This window comes from Rana temporaria, chromosome 3 (assembly GCF_905171775.1).
Source record: "Rana temporaria chromosome 3, aRanTem1.1, whole genome shotgun sequence".
NCBI lineage: Eukaryota > Metazoa > Chordata > Amphibia > Anura > Ranidae > Rana > Rana temporaria.
In genome coordinates this window covers 104,052,421-104,068,505 of record NC_053491.1, presented here as the reverse complement: position 1 = coordinate 104,068,505, position 16,085 = coordinate 104,052,421, and the positions used below count along the sequence as shown (strand labels likewise).

Genomic DNA, 16,085 nt, shown 5'->3' with positions numbered 1-16,085 from the left:
TGTCCGCAGCACAGGGTGGATGCTTTCTATTGGTTGTAGGCTTACCATACGACACACATTTCTCGCAATACCCCCAATGCACAGTATACTGTGAGAGACGTGTCCCTAATAGGGCTGTACACGGTGTCTAATCATGGCTACGGATCCACCATAAGCGCCCCTGTCTAGTACACTAAACCCGGAAGTGGAGACATCTGAGCTACAGGAGGTATGGAGCTCTAGTGACAGCCAGATTACCGCTCTGTGATTGGTCAGTCTAAAAATATCGTGATTGCGTGGGACTGGCGGGAGTTTTTTTTTGTACCACGAGGAGGTGAGTATGATTGTAGGTGACCTTAGGGCACAATGTAGGTGACCTTTCTCACTTTACTTTAATCGTCGTGTTTGTTGCTCTGTCCATCTGAATGGGGGAGGTGTCCCATTACTCCCAGGCAGCAGTAAAAAACCTCAACATGGGCACACACTGAGCAATCTACATTCCATGTACAAAGACCTGAGGACAGACCTCATTCACTTACATTATTATTATTATTCATTTACACAGGCCATGCCCTACAATTCATAGTTGATATTATAATTTACACACACACACCTTTGAAAACATATCTGATCTCAATGGGCAAAGATCTTATGCTGGATATCTATACTGATATGGACTGGGTAATGTGTTGGCAATGAAAGGGTGGCACATCATTTGATGGAAATAAAAATTATCCACCTACAGAGGGCTGAATTCAAAGACACCCCGAAAAATTATGCAGCAAGTTAGTCCATTTTGCTGAAACTTCATTGCAACAACTGAAAATGGTCCTCAGTAGTTTGTATGGCCCCCAAGTGCTTGTATGCATGCCTGACAACATCAGGGCATGCTCCTAATGAGACGACGGATGGTGTCCTGGGGTATTTCCTCCCAGGTCTGGACCAGAGCATCACTGAGGTGTTCTTTTGGATTTAGGTCAGGTAAGCGTGGGGGCCATTCAATGGTATCAATTTCTTCATCCTCCAGGAACTGGCTGCATGCTCTCGCCACATGAGGCTGGGCATTGCCATGCACCAGGAGGAACCCAGGACCCACTGCACCAGCGTAGGGTCTGACAATGGGTCCAAGGATTTCATCCTGATGGCAGTCAGGGTGCCATTGTGTAGCCTGTAGCGGTCTGTGCGTCCCTCCATGGATATGATTTTACAAACAGATTGTACTGTATAGTGTAAGCTCAGCCTAATAGTGGCCATACATGGAACAATTTTATATACAATCATATTGCCGAAAGGCTGAAAAGATTGTTTGATACGCTCAGTGACCATAGTGATCCATCTACTTTTTAATTGATTGGAAAATGTCCTGGCCGAAGCAACTTGATAAAACTGATCAGCATTAATGACACAGTATGGGGGTTATTTAACCACTTCCTATCTTGGCCATCGACAATTGACGGCCACAAGGTGGCTCTACAATCCCGGGAGGCCGTCAATTTACGGCCGCTGGGGGGGGGGGGCGCGCCCGCCGCATCACTTAGGTGTCAATAAGCGTGCCTGGCGGCCACGATCAGCAGTCACAGAGCCAGGGACGTGGATCTCTGTGTGTAAACACAGAGATCCACGTCCTGTCAGGGAGAGGAGACCGATGGTGTGTCCCTTGTACATAGGGACAACCATCAGTCCCCTCCCCCCACAGTAAGAATCGCCTAGCAGGGAACACATTTAACCCCTTGATCACCCCCTAGTGTTAACCCCCTTCCCTGCCAGTCACATTTACACAGTGCATATTTATAGCACTGTTCGCTGTATAAATGTGAATGGTCCCAAAAATGTGTCAAAAGTCTCCACCGTAATATTGCAGTCCTGACAAAAATCGCAGATCACCGCCATTACTAGTAAAAAAAAAGTCATAATTTTATCCCCTATCTTGTAGGCACTATAACGTTTGCGCAAACTATACGCTTATTGTGATTTTTTTTTTTTTTTAACCAAAAATATGTAGAAGAATACATATTGGCCTAAACTGAGAAAATCTATATTAAAAAAAAAAAATGGGATATTTATTATAGCAATAAGTAAAAAATATTTAATTTTTTTTCAAAATTGTCGGTCTTTTTTGTTTATAGCGCAAAAAATAAAAACCGCAGAGATGATCAAATACCACCAAAAGAAAGCTCTCACGACTGCGCAATTGTCATTCAAACCGTGACAGAGCTGAAAGCTGAAATTTAGCCTGGGCAGGAACGGGGTATATGTGCACCGTAAGCAAGTGGTTAATAAAAATAATAATGTGGACAGACTAAACAGGCATCCACACAAATTCTGACTGGATTCTGCTTTTGTCATTTTACATTTTTTAAATGTTCTAACTGTGAATTAGCTCCTGAGGAAGTGGTCAACATCACAAAACATGTTGAGCATGCCAATATAACTGATCTAGGGTGAACTAGTACCGCTATTCTTTGAGTTGTACCCCCCTTGATTGAATGAATATATATAAATATTATTTCACAAATCTTATTTTACAACGCGGCTGGGTGCTCATGTGCCTTGCCAGCACTCTCCTTCCTTGGTCCGAGCACTACAGTGGGAGGGGCTGTGTTTCCCCGCTGACATCAGCAGGGAGGAGAGCGGGGGAGGCCATGTGAGCCACCCGCGCCGCTGTAATTAAGGTATGTTGCTTAATTATTTAAAAAAAACGGACAGACTGCACATTATATCTTCATATAAGAGAGGGGATTACAGGATTTGTCACTAGTAATTTTATCAGCTATAGCGGCCCGGAGGTGTGGGGAAGACATGGATAACACAGACTCCCGACCTGACAGGCGGGGGGGGGGAGAGGAGAGACAAAGGGATGACGTAGGCACGTAAACTTACCACAGTGATCTGGGCTCAGCAGCCATGATTACTGTGGTCCGCACGGGGGGGAGGGAAGACACAGGAACAGGCAGGATCAACCAGGATTTTTAGAACATAGATGGGGACAAATGACACAGTACAAGCACTATGCTGTGTATCCTGCTGTAAAGGATCATCATCCTTCTTTTTTTTTTTTTTGGGTCACAATAACGTTAAAGCATTAAGGTAATAAACCTATTGTCAGGCTAAAAGTAATATATATTAAAAAAAACACAAAAAAAACACAAACAATATTTATTAAAAACCCCACCCCCATGTACATGCACATATGTACACAAAGGAACTCCAGAGGTAGTTTCTTTCATGATCACACCCTGGTTTTTGCTTTTCAGTACAAGATGCCTCGAAATGTGGAAGTGAAAGCCAAAATCAATAACTGGGAACATACTCTTCAAGTGTGTCAAGAGCTAAGCAAGAGCAGTGGGGAAAAGATCTCCCAAAGAGACATTTTCTTCAACACCCCACAGGGACGCCTCAAGCTAAGGGATTTCCAGGTTTGACATTTTTTCTAAAGTATTCTTTCTTCATATAATGACCAGACGCTGGCCTGTCTATTTAGGTTCAAAACTTGACTTCCACTTTGCTTTCCTTTAAACTTAAAAATTGAAAAAAGAAGCATTTAATACATATCAAAGTTCACAGAGCAAACAAACAGCCAAGAAAAAGTGTCTCTCTTCCAGCCTGCCCATCTGATTAAAATTGTGGACTGAGGTGTCAAATGAGGGATGACTCCATTCTGTGTGTAATATTCATCTTAAAGTGAAACAATACACACCTCCCCTCCAGCGATGTGATGTCTGCAAGCTACCTGGCCATGTCAAAGTCTTTGTTCAGTCTTGTTCTGGATTTTCAGCGGTCTCAATTACCTAGAGTATACCAAATTGTACACTTAGCTGATGATGTCATCGGCGCAAGTGCTGTGAAGAAACGGCCATCCGTGCGGTTTCCTCACTAGTGAGTGCCGTGACTGGCAGCTCCTGTGACCAGAAGGAAGAGGGGAGAACGTGGATGCGGCCTCCAACAGGGTTTACTTCCTCTTTAAGTTCCAGCTAGAACTGATGGCCAATCTCCACGGAAAAAATTAGGTGCCACTCACTATTATTGAGTATTTGATAACATAACTTCATATTGTTGCGCCTCCATCAGGACTATACTTCCACCTTTGTCGGAGAGTTTTATTATAATCCCTTCGTTGCTATGAAGATGGGCTTTTTCCTGACATTTACTTAGATTGAAGATTCCTTTCTGCCAGGCAGAAAGACTTAAAATGGATCTTCACTCTCTCCATCAACATTGACTATATTTCATTTTTGTACTGATAGCATTCATAAAAAGGTAGGAAAGGATATAACATTTACGTGTTTTAAACTTTTATTTACATTTCTACAGTTACTTCCTGGTTTCCAGGCCTAGGTAAATGATGTCATGGAGTTTTCAGGAGGGGAGGAGGGGTTTTCTCGGCAAAGCACACCCTCCTGCATGCATGACCGAGCTAAGGAATGATGGAATCCAGGAAGTAAATGCTACAAGAATTATCTGTCCTTACTCAAGGTGGCCATTGTCAGAAATGCTAGGGGGGTTGTGAAGGATGCTTCAGTTTAAATTCTCCCTGCTTGGTTAATGCTGTGTTAGAAGGTGATTTCAGGTGTGACTCCCTCTGCTAACAGGCTGTTGAAATGTTAATTGATCTAGTGTGTTGTGTGAAGAAGCCCTGTGGTTACTGCTTACTGTGATTAGAAGGGGCTCAGGTTAATTATTCTGATTGCTTCATTGTGGTCAGGCTGTCTAGATAATGTATTCTGTTACACCTAGTAATTAACTCCACTGATGTCATTATCTAAAGAAAATGTGTTTTCAGAATCGGCTCCGAAATGTCTGCCCATGATCTGTATGGAAGCCCCAGTGTGAGGGGGGCGGAGATTTGTCATTGTAACAGTTTTGGAAATTACATATAAGCTGTGTGTTATACTATTAAAGTCTGTCTGGTTCCAGCATTCAGCCTTGGCTCATGTGTGGATGACTCTGTGATGTTCTGTTATGGGAAGAAGGGACTGTTTGACGGGGATATCATACCAATACCGTCACAGGGGTATTTTTTAAAGTGATTTATTAGCAAAATAAAGCATGGAGACATGGATGGATGACATTTTTCTTTGAATATTAAAAATGAAATAGTGTTTGTGGTGCCCAGATGCAATGTCGTTTTGCTGAATGACTCTGGTGGAAGGGGGAAGTCTTCAGGCCCGTACACACGATCAGATTTTACGACAATAATTGTCTGATGCACATGTTGTGTCGGATAATCCAACCGTGTGTATGCTCCATCAGACAATTGTTGGCGGATTTAACGACGACAAATGTTGGCTGTTCACGCTCACCAACTGTCTGACAATAAATGTGTTATGTCGGATTATCCGATTGGGTGTACACAAGTCCGTCAGACTAAAATCCAAAGTACAAACGCGCATGCTCCGAACCAATGCTAACCATAAGACAACATTAGTAGAAGTTGCCCAAAGGGTGGCGGTAAAGAGCTGAAAAACCACGTAGTACGTTTATTTCGTCACTAAGTTCGTTATTGTTGGATGAAAATGTTGGGCCGTCTGTATGCATACCAAGTTCACGGCCAACGCCCTTCGGACAAAAATCCATGGCTTTCTCTGATGGAAGTCCGATCGTGTGTACGAGGCTTTCAAATTATTTTTGAATTGAATCTTAAAGTGAGCTCTATATTGATCTGAAGTTTGTCCCCCACATCGTCCATCATGGTACTATTTTTATTCAAGTTGAATTAATCTCTAAAAGGCTCGAAAATTTGTTTTCCTGTGTTCCTGTACTTGTGTGGATGATTATCTGGTTTAATTTGTTTCTCATAAAGAAATGTTAGGGTTGATTTTCTGGCATGGTTTTCTTTTTAGAATCCTTCTTTTGTGTTACCCTTAAGAAATTGTGACCCTCAGCGCCTACGATTGTGTTTTTTTTTTTTTTTTGTTCAGTCTAATGTTAACACTTGTTTATTGATTACAGTTGTGACTTGTGTAGCTCCATTCTGCAATAAAGAAACTGTATCATTAATGGCCACGTGTTTTATTAATGGCCACAGGGACATACCACTGCTTACAGGGTAATCTGTGAGTTGTGCCTTGTCTATACCCATAGCACCTGCCAGTGCCACCATATTCTTGTGACTTGTACATAATTTCTGCACCAATTATCCAACATACCTCCTTTTCTTCTGTCCACCACGTGTGCCACCATGTGATTGATGGCGACCATTCTGTGCCCCCTGGGAAGAAGAATTTTAAGAAACATCAGATTCTAAATTGTCCTCCAGACTGAGATCGTGATTGAGCATTTCTTGAAAAACGTTGTTTCTTTCCTCCACTTTTATGCTCTGATCTCAGAGACTGCTGTTTTATCCTTCAATAATTCATTTTCTTTCCTATTAATGATATCTTTTATTATTTCTCCAATTACTTTTATACAAGGAAGATGAAAAACATAGTAAGAAATGATTAATGAAAGATAGATTAGATGGCCATTAAAGGGGAGTTCCAGGCATTTTTCATGTTTATTAAAAGTCAGCAGCTACAAAAAGTGTAGCTGCTGGCTTGTAATAAACATGCACTCCCCTGCTCCACGTTCCAGCGACGTGCTGGCCGGAGCTCCGCTCCTCTCCTCCCCTCTCCGGCCGTCGTCCTCATTGCTACTGTGGGCACCCGGCCGTGACAGCTTTCGGCTTCACGGCCGGGCACTCACTGCGCATGCGCGAGCGGCGCTGCGCTGTCTGATTGGAAAGGCGATCGCCTGGGACCTGTCACATGTCCCAGGCAATCGCCTACAGGGAGGGGCCGCCAAAAGGCTATATGACGTATCGCCTTAGCGGCCCCTCTGCAGAAGGAGGAAGTGGGACAGGATGTCCCACTCCTCCTGAAGCCCCCACTCCCCCCCAAAACAATTGCATGCCAAATGTGGAATGTAAGGGGGCGAGGAGTGGATTAAGCGGAAGTTTCACTTTTGGGTGGAACTCCACTTTAAGTAGTGGATGTGTATGGATTATTTTTGGACAACAAGGATATTATTTAGTGTCACTCTAAGAGCAGCAGAGCTGCTCCAGAGTCTGTCTGCTCCAGTCTTAATAAATTCCCCCCTATGTCTCTTCTACAATAAAAGACCTGCCTGGTTGCCCCTTTTTAAATGTTACCTAAGTTCCACATACACTTAGAACTCTGTAAACAACATGGGGAGGGATTATATATAATATGTATGTGTTTTTACAGTACTGTGCAGACATTGTAGGCAGACTTAAAGTAGATGTAAACCTGTAAAAAAATTGTAGAGGATGTCAAGTCATCTGAGCAATTTTCTTTTTTGTGTGAGATATATATATATATGTGTGTGTATGTACAGTATCTCACAAAAGTGAGTGCACCCCCTCGCATTTTTGTAAATTTTTTATTTTATCTTTTCATGTGTTAACACTGAAGAAATTACACTTTGCGACAATGTAAAGTAGTGAGTGTACAGCTTGTATAACAGTGTAAATTTGCTGTCCTCTCAAAATAACTCAACACAGCCATTAATGTCTAAACCGCTGGCAACAAAAGTGAGTACACCCCTAAGTGAAAATGTCCAAATTAGCCCAATTAGCCATTTTTTCCTCCCCAGTGTCATGTGACTAATTAGTGTTGCAAGGTCTCAAGTGTGAATGGGAAGCAGGTGTGGTAAATTTGGTGTTATCGCTCTCTCTCTCATACTGGTGACCGGAAGTTCAACATGGCACCTCATGGCTAAGAACTTTCTGAACATCTAAAAAAATAATTGTTGCTCTACATAAAGTTGGCCTAGGCCAGTGATGGCGAACCTTTGCACCCCAGATGTTTTGAAACTACATTTCCCATTATGCTCAACTTCACTGCAGAGTGCATGAGCATCATGGGAAATGTAGTTCTAAAACATCTGGAGTGCCAGGGTTCACCATCACTGGCCTAGGCTATAAGAAGAATGCCAAGACCCTGAAACTGAGCTGCAGCTCAGTGGCCAAGAGCATACAGCGGTTTAACAGGACAGGTGCCACTCAGAACAGGCCTCACGATGGTCGACCAAAGAAGTTGAGTGCACGTGCTCAGCGTCATATGCAGAGGTTGTCTTTGGGAAATAAACGTATGAGTTCTGCCAGCATTCCTGCAGAGGTTGAAGGGGTGGAGGGTCAGCCTGTCAGTGCTCAGACCATATGCCACACACTGAATCAAATTGGTCTGCATAGCTGTCGTCCCAGAAGGAAGCCTCTTCTAAAGATAATGCACAAGAAAGCCCGCAAACAGTTTGCTGAAGAAAAGGGACTAAGGACGTGGATTACTGGAACCATGTCCTGTGGTCTGATGAGACCAAGATAAACATATTTGGTTCAGATGGTGTCAAGCGTGTGTGGCGGCAAACGGTGAGGAGTGCAAAGATAAGTGTGTCTTGCCTACAGTCAAGCATTGGTGGTGGGGAGTGTCATGGTCTGGGGCTGCATGAGTGCTGCCAGCACTGGGGAGCTACAGTGTCATGGTCTTACCTCTCTCCTGTCTCCTTCGTTTGACATGTGCTGGCGGCCATCTTGGTTTCTAGGTCTCTTGTAGCCTCCCACCCTGCGGCTCCTCCTTCCCACTGGGAGGAGCTGGATACCTGGCTCACATATATAGGAGGTCTGTGACTTCAGTTCCTTGCTTGGTCCTCCTGTGTGCACATGCTTCTAAGACTGCTGCTGCTTCTGGTTCCGATCCTGGCCTCGTCTGACTTCTCTGCTGGTTCCTGATCCTGGCTTCGTCTGACTTCCCTGCTGGTTCCTGATCCTGGCTTCGTCTGACTACTCTTCTGGTTCCTGACCTCTGGTTTCACCATCCGTTGGACTTTTGCTTTACAGCTTGATTTTCAATAAAGCCTTCTTATTTTCACTTATCTCTTGTTGTACGTCTGGTTCATGGTTCCGTAACATTAGGACCAAGCCATGAATTTTGACGGTACAGAGCCATCCTCGCTACCCACGCTGGTTGCCAGACTTGATCAGCTGGAGTCCCTGTTGGGTCAGTTCGCCGTGGCGTTGCAAACCCTGCTTGAACGCACGGTTCATGTCGCTCCCGTTGCCGATGGGTCGGTTGTCGCTCCTGGGCCCGCTCCTACTGCCGCTCCGGTTGTTGCGCCAGAGTCTACCCCGACACCTGATGTTGCGCCTGCGGTGTTTCGGGGTATGTCCGGTTCTGCCCCCCTTCCACAGCGATTTGGGGGAGAGCCAACTCAGTGCCGAGGTTTCCTTAACCAAGTGGGCATTTATTTCGAGTTGCTGCCACATGCCTTTCCCACTGAGAGATCAAAGGTGGGGTTCTTGATCTCGCTGCTCTCTGACAAGGCCTTGTCCTGGGCCAGTCCTTTATGGGAGAACAACAATCCGGTGGTTGCCGAGTTTTCCGGTTTTGTTGCTTCTCTTCGGAAGGTATTCGATGTGCCGGCTCGCGCCGCCTCTGCTGCGAAGCTCCTTATGTCCGTCAGACAGGGTTCACGATCCGTAGCCGAATACGCCATTGAGTTTCGTACCCTGGCAGCAGAGGTAGGTTGGAATAATGAGGCCCTGGTCGCTGCTTTCTCTCATGGTCTCTCGGATGCCTTGAAGGATGAGGTTGCAGCTAAGGACCTACCAGTGGAGCTCGAGGCTCTTATTTCTTTCCTGATTTTGATTGACACCAGACTCAGGGAGAGACCTTCCTTTAAGGAGTGCCTGCGGAGGCCTCCTAACAGTTTGGCGCCTAAGTTTGCTGTCCCACCCGTGCCTCCCTCTCCTCCCACGCCTCCTGGGGTTGACTTGTCTGGGGGTGAACCCTCGCAGCTGGGGTTTGCTCGCTTGTCCGAGGGGGAGAGGGTACTCCGGAGACGCGAGGGCCGATGCATGTACTGTGGTCTCGATGGGCATTTTCGGTTGGCATGTCCGAACCGTCCGGGAAACGCTCGCACCTGAGATCCTGTCGGGGGCAGATCTTGGGTGGAGTCTCCTCGTCCCCGGTTTCCCGTGTTGATAAACCACTGATCACTGTTGTCCTCTCCTGGGTCGGGGGCTCGGTGACGACCCAGGCGTTGGTGGACTCTGGTGCTGGTGGTTTTTTCATTGATAGTGAGTTCGCTGCCGCCAATTCCATTCCTCTACAGGCTCGAGGTTCCCCGCTGGCTCTAGAGGCGATAGACGGCAGACCCCTCCAACCGTCACACGTGACTCATGAGACCCTTCCAGTGGGGGTAGCCATTGGTGCCGCTCACAGAGAGTCGGTCTGCTTCCAAGTTATTTCGTCTCCACACTACTCGGTGGTCTTGGGGTACCCCTGGCTCCAGAAGCATAATCCGACTTTTGACTGGAGATCGGCCGAGATCCTCTCATGGTCACCACAGTGTGGGGCTAAGTGCATCCATGGGCCTGTCAAGTTGCTGTGTACTTCCTCGGACTCCCTGTTGCCTCCTGAATACGAGCAGTACCGGGATGTATTCGATAAGGTACGCGCAGTTGCCCTACCTCCGCACCGCCCATATGATTGTGCCATTGAGTTACAACCTGGTGCCGTTCCTCCTCGCGGCAAGGTCTATCCACTGTCGGTTGCGGAGAATGAGGCCATGGAGGAGTACGTGATGGAGGCGCTGTCCCGTGGTCACATTCGCAAATCCTCGTCCCCGGCAGGGGCTGGATTTTTCTTTGTGAAAAAGAAGGGCGGTGAGTTGAGGCCTTGCATCGATTACAGGGGTCTCAATCGCATCACGATCAAGAACGCTTACCCGATACCCTTGATTTCCGAGCTGTTCGATCGCCTTAAAGGGGCCACGGTCTTTACCAAACTCGACCTGAGGGCGGCATATAACCTGGTAAGGATCAAGGCGGGCGATGAGTGGAAGACCGCCTTTAACACCAGGACCGGTCATTATGAATCCTTGGTTATGCCCTTTGGGTTGTGCAATGCGCCCGCAGTCTTTCAGGAATTCATCAACGATGTTTTCCGTGACCTGTTGCAGCAGTGTGTGGTGGTCTATTTGGATGACATCTTGGTATATTCTGAATCCAGGGAGGCCCACATTCTGGATGTCAAACGAGTGTTGCAACGGTTACGAGAGAACAAGCTGTTCGGTAAGCTTGAGAAATGCGAATTTCACCGATCCCAGGTAACCTTCCTAGGTTACATCATTTCCGCTGAGGGGTTCTCCATGGATCCTGAGAAGGTTTCGGCTGTCTTACAGTGGCCTCAGCCCAGTGGTCTTCGTTCCTTGCAGCGTTTTTTGGGCTTCGCCAATTATTATCGGAAGTTCATCAGGGACTTCTCCATGCTGGCCAAGCCTCTCACGGATCTGACCAGGAAGGGCAGTAATTCCCAGGTCTGGCCGCTCGAGGCCATCCGGGCTTTTGAGGCCCTAAAATCCGCCTTTGTGTCAGCTCCGATTCTGTCTCATCCCAACCCTGGGTTGCCCTTTGTCCTCGAGGTGGACGCGTCCGAGACGGGAGTAGGCGCCCTTCTGTCTCAGCGTAGGACACCAGAGGGTCCGCTGCTTCCTTGTGGGTTTTACTCCCGGAAACTGTCATCCGCGGAGTGCAACTATCAGATTGGTGACAGGGAGTTATTGGCCATAGTGCAGGCTCTCAAAGAGTGGAGGCACTTGCTCGAGGGCTCGGTGGTTCCGGTTCTCATCCTGACGGACCACAAGAATCTGACCTACCTTTCTGAGGCCAAGAGATTGACACCACGTCAGGCCAGATGGGCTCTGTTCTTGTCACGTTTTAATTACGTGGTCTCCTACCTACCTGGTTCCAAGAACATCAGGGCGGATGCCTTATCACGGCAGTACTCCGAGCTGTCCAGGGAGGAATCTATACCGACTTCGGTCATACCTCCGAATCAGATCCTGGCCGCCATTCGCACCAGCCTGACCTCTCCCCTTGGTGAGCAGATTTTGGCGGCTCAGTCTGGTGCTCCCTCTGGGACACCCAACGGCAGATGTTTTGTGCCTGAGGAGTTGCGCACTCGGTTGTTGCGAACCTACCATAACTCCAAGACCGCGGGGCATCCTGGTAAGAATCAGCTGTCCTGGGCTGTTTCACGTCTGTTCTGGTGGCCTTCCCTACGTTCCGACATCGCCGCATATGTAGCGGCATGCTCTGTTTGTGCCCAAAGTAAGTCCCCTCGGCACCTTCCGTTGGGCCTGCTGCAACCCATAGCCACCGGGGAGCGCCCATGGTCACACCTGGGGATGGATTTCATTGTGGACCTCCCTGCATCCCGAGGCCATACGGTCATTCTCATGATTGTGGATCGGTTTTCCAAAATGTGCCACTGTGTTCCTCTCAAGAAGTTACCCTCTGCACAAGAGTTGGCCATGATTTTTGCCCGGGAGGTCTTCCGGTTGCACGGTTTGCCCAAAGAGATAGTGTCGGATCGGGGGAGTCAGTTTGTGTCCAGGTTCTGGCGCGCCTTTTGCTCCCAGTTGGGGATTCATCTCTCCTTCTCCTCGGCCTACCACCCTCAGTCCAATGGGGCCGCAGAACGATCCAATCAGGCCTTGGAGCAATTCCTTCGTTGCTATGTCTCCGATCACCAGGACAATTGGGTTGACCTCCTGCCTTGGGCTGAGTTTGCCAGGAACACGGCTGTGAACTCTTCCTCTGGGACGTCTCCCTTCATGGCCAATTATGGGTTCCAACCTGCCGTGTTACCGGAGGCATTCTCTCCCCAGGATATTCCGGCTGTGGAGGATCACCTTTCTGCTCTACGTGCTTCTTGGGTACAGATCCAGAGGTCCCTTGAGGTCTCTGCGCAGCGCCAGAGACTCCAGGCTGATCGCAGACGAGCGCCAGCTCCTTCCTACCAGGTCGGAGACCGTGTATGGTTGTCCACCCGCAACCTCAACCTTCGAGTGCCCACTCCCAAGCTGGCTCCTCGCTTTGTTGGTCCCTTCCGAGTGCTTCGCAGGGTAAACCCGGTAGCCTATGCCCTTGCGCTTCCACCTGGCATGCGGATCTCCAACGTGTTTCATGTCTCCCTGTTGAAGCCACTGGTGTGCAATCGCTTCACTTCCTCGGTTCCTCGGCCTCGTCCGGTCCAAGTGGGCAATCACGAGGAGTATGAGGTGAGCAATATCCTGGACTCACGCCTGGTTCGCGGTCGGGTGCAGTTTTTGGTCCACTGGCGTGGTTATGGTCCTGAGGAGCGTTCCTGGGTTCCCTCCGCAGATGTCCATGCTCCTGCCTTGCTCCGAGCCTTCCACGCACGCTTCCCTCAGAAACCGTTTTTTGCACCGCGGAGGAGGGGCCCTTGAGGGGGAGGTACTGTCATGGTCTTACCTCTCTCCTGTCTCCTTCGTTTGACATGTGCTGGCGGCCATCTTGGTTTCTAGGTCTCTTGTAGCCTCCCACCCTGCGGCTCCTCCTTCCCACTGGGAGGAGCTGGATACCTGGCTCACATATATAGGAGGTCTGTGACTTCAGTTCCTTGCTTGGTCCTCCTGTGTGCACATGCTTCTAAGACTGCTGCTGCTTCTGGTTCCGATCCTGGCTTCGTCTGACTTCTCTGCTGGTTCCTGATCCTGGCTTCGTCTGACTTCCCTGCTGGTTCCTGATCCTGGCTTCGTCTGACTACTCTTCTGGTTCCTGACCTCTGGTTTCACCATCCGTTGGACTTTTGCTTTACAGCTTGATTTTCAATAAAGCCTTCTTATTTTCACTTATCTCTTGTTGTACGTCTGGTTCATGGTTCCGTAACATACAGTTCATTGAGGGAACCATGAATGCCAACATGTACTTTGACATACTGAAGACAGAGCATGATACCCCTCCCTTCGGAGACTAGGTCGTAGTGCAGTATTCCAACATAACGACCCCAAACACACCCCCAAGACAACCACTGCCTTGCTAACTGAGGTTAATGGTGATGGACTTGCCAAGCTTGTCTCCAAACCTAAACCCTATTGAGCATCTGTGGGGCGTCCTAAAACCGAAGTTGGCGTAGCGCAAGGTCTCTAACATCGACCAGATACTGTTGATCTGAAGCTCTGGTGAACTCCATGCCCAAGAGGGTTAAGGCAGTGCTGAAAGATAATGGTGGCCACACAAAATATTGACACTTTGGGCCCAATTTGGACATTTCCATTTAGGGGTGTACTCACTTTTGTTGCCAGTTGTTTAGACATTAATGGCTGTGTGTTGAGTTATTTTGAGGGGACAGCAAATTTACACTGTTATACAAGCTGTGCACTCACTACTTTACATTGTAGCAAAGTGTAATTTCTTCAGTGTTGTCACATGAAAATATATAGTAAAGATAGTATTTACTGTATTTATTGGCGTATAACACTCACTTTTTTACCCTGAAAATAGAGGGTAAACTGTGCCTGTGTGTTATACGCAGGGGGCTGTGGACATTTTTTTACCTGAAACTTCCCTCTTAAAGTTAGGGTGCGTGTTATACGCCGATAAATACGGTAGGTAACATTTGGCCTGAGGTAGGACGAGGGACTCTCCCCCCTCTTTTCCTTCTATCTCTTTCCCTCTCCCTGGTTCAAGGGAGGGGGAGGAAAGGAGGGAAAATCTGCGAATTCACATAAATTAAAGGATGAGAAGCACAAGTTGTACTTAAACAATATAGCTTGGGCGAGTAAAGGGGCTTGGGTTTTTTTTTTTTCTTTTTCGAGAGAGGCATATAGGCAATGGGGTACGAGAGCTCACTCTTGTCCCCTCATAACGATAGAATGTGGAGGGCACAGGCACTATAAGTTTAGAAATCGGGGCACCTAGCACTTAAAATCCCCCCCCCTTTTTTTTTTTTTTCTTCCCTTGTTTGTCTCCCTGGGGTGGGGGAGACAGGGAGGCGAGGGTAAAGGTGGAGGAGAGAGTAAAAGATCAGGAGGAGACAGGATTGACCCATATTGTTGTGTAATGTAATGTTACCTGGCAGGGGAGACACCATGATCATGAAGGTGGTTCTCCCAGGGCGAGGCACGGCCATTGCACACTCTAGGCCGTGCTGATCGTGGTTGTCTTCCCCGCCGCTTCTCGGCCTTTTGGCTAGGACTAGGTGTGGTATCTGTCCTTATCGGTTGTCAGCGGAGCGCTGAAGCACCTCCATTGGGAGGGTGGATGCAATCCAATGACGTCATTGCACCTGGAAGGATGGTTTCAGCAGGGACTACGCTGTGCTGCCCGACAGAATACTGGGGGCCGGCCCATGGTTGAGTCTGAGCCATCTGGAAGGGTGCTCCTGGTGAGGATGTGTACTGCGCTTGGTCTTGGTCTTTTTGCCGAGTTCTAGTCTGGCCTTCTGGCTGGCTGGTGTAAGTGCTATCTCTGTCAGCGATCCGGTTGGAGGAGCTGGTAATGCCCTGTGGTATGACGGGGTAGAGCCATGCAAATCCGCTGGGTTGACGGAGGGGCTAGTATTGGTGGAGGCTGTTATCTGAGTGGCAGTTCTCCCCAAGAAAACCTTGAAGGGCTCTCTAGCTGGCAGGGGTGGAGGGCTGCACTGGCCGGTCGGGGGGTCGGATATGGAACGAAAAGCCTATGGTGCATGTGCCCCTGGAGTGGCAGTCCAGGGGTATCTGAAGATCACTGTGTGTGAGGGACACATTGATTTAAGATACCACGGTCACTGCACCAGATACACGCTTTTTTTAGCACCTGCCTCCTGGGCCGGGCCTTTTGGCTAGGACCGGAGGAATTTTTTATTCCTGGCCGGAGGGCCTGGTCATTGTTTCACCACAATGGCCACTTCTTTCACTCTCCTCTCCACTATCCCTTCCCCCACTTTATTTTATTTAAGCCTGTGTTTGTCACTTTTTTGTCTTTTTTTGTTGTGCACGTTTTGTCACTGTGTGATTTAGTAGGGTGCGGGTCCTCGGGCCAGCCCTGAACGTCTTGGGAGTGGGTGGACATGGCCTTCTGGCTTAGTTCGCCTGCTCTTATGGGGTCTCCCTTCGGGGGAGCCCCACCTAGTACTGGGAGGGTTCTGTTTCGGCAGTCCCTCCGAGGAAGTTGGGTCCGTGTCGGCTTCGTTTGCTTGGACCACAGTACCTCAGTCCCCGTCTGGAGCCGAATGCCCCGGGGGATCAGGGTTTGGGTCCCTCTTCACAGGAGGACCACTTGACGTTGCACCCGTCTGCACGTTTTTGTGAACACTCTTTATGTG

At 48.1% G+C, this 16,085-nt stretch overlaps 1 pseudogene; it reads left to right on the top strand.

The window, feature by feature from the left end:
* Positions 1-14,843: 14,843 nt before the first annotated feature.
* On the top strand, positions 14,844-15,024 carry LOC120933908 (annotated as a pseudogene).
* Positions 15,025-16,085: the final 1,061 nt, after the last annotated feature.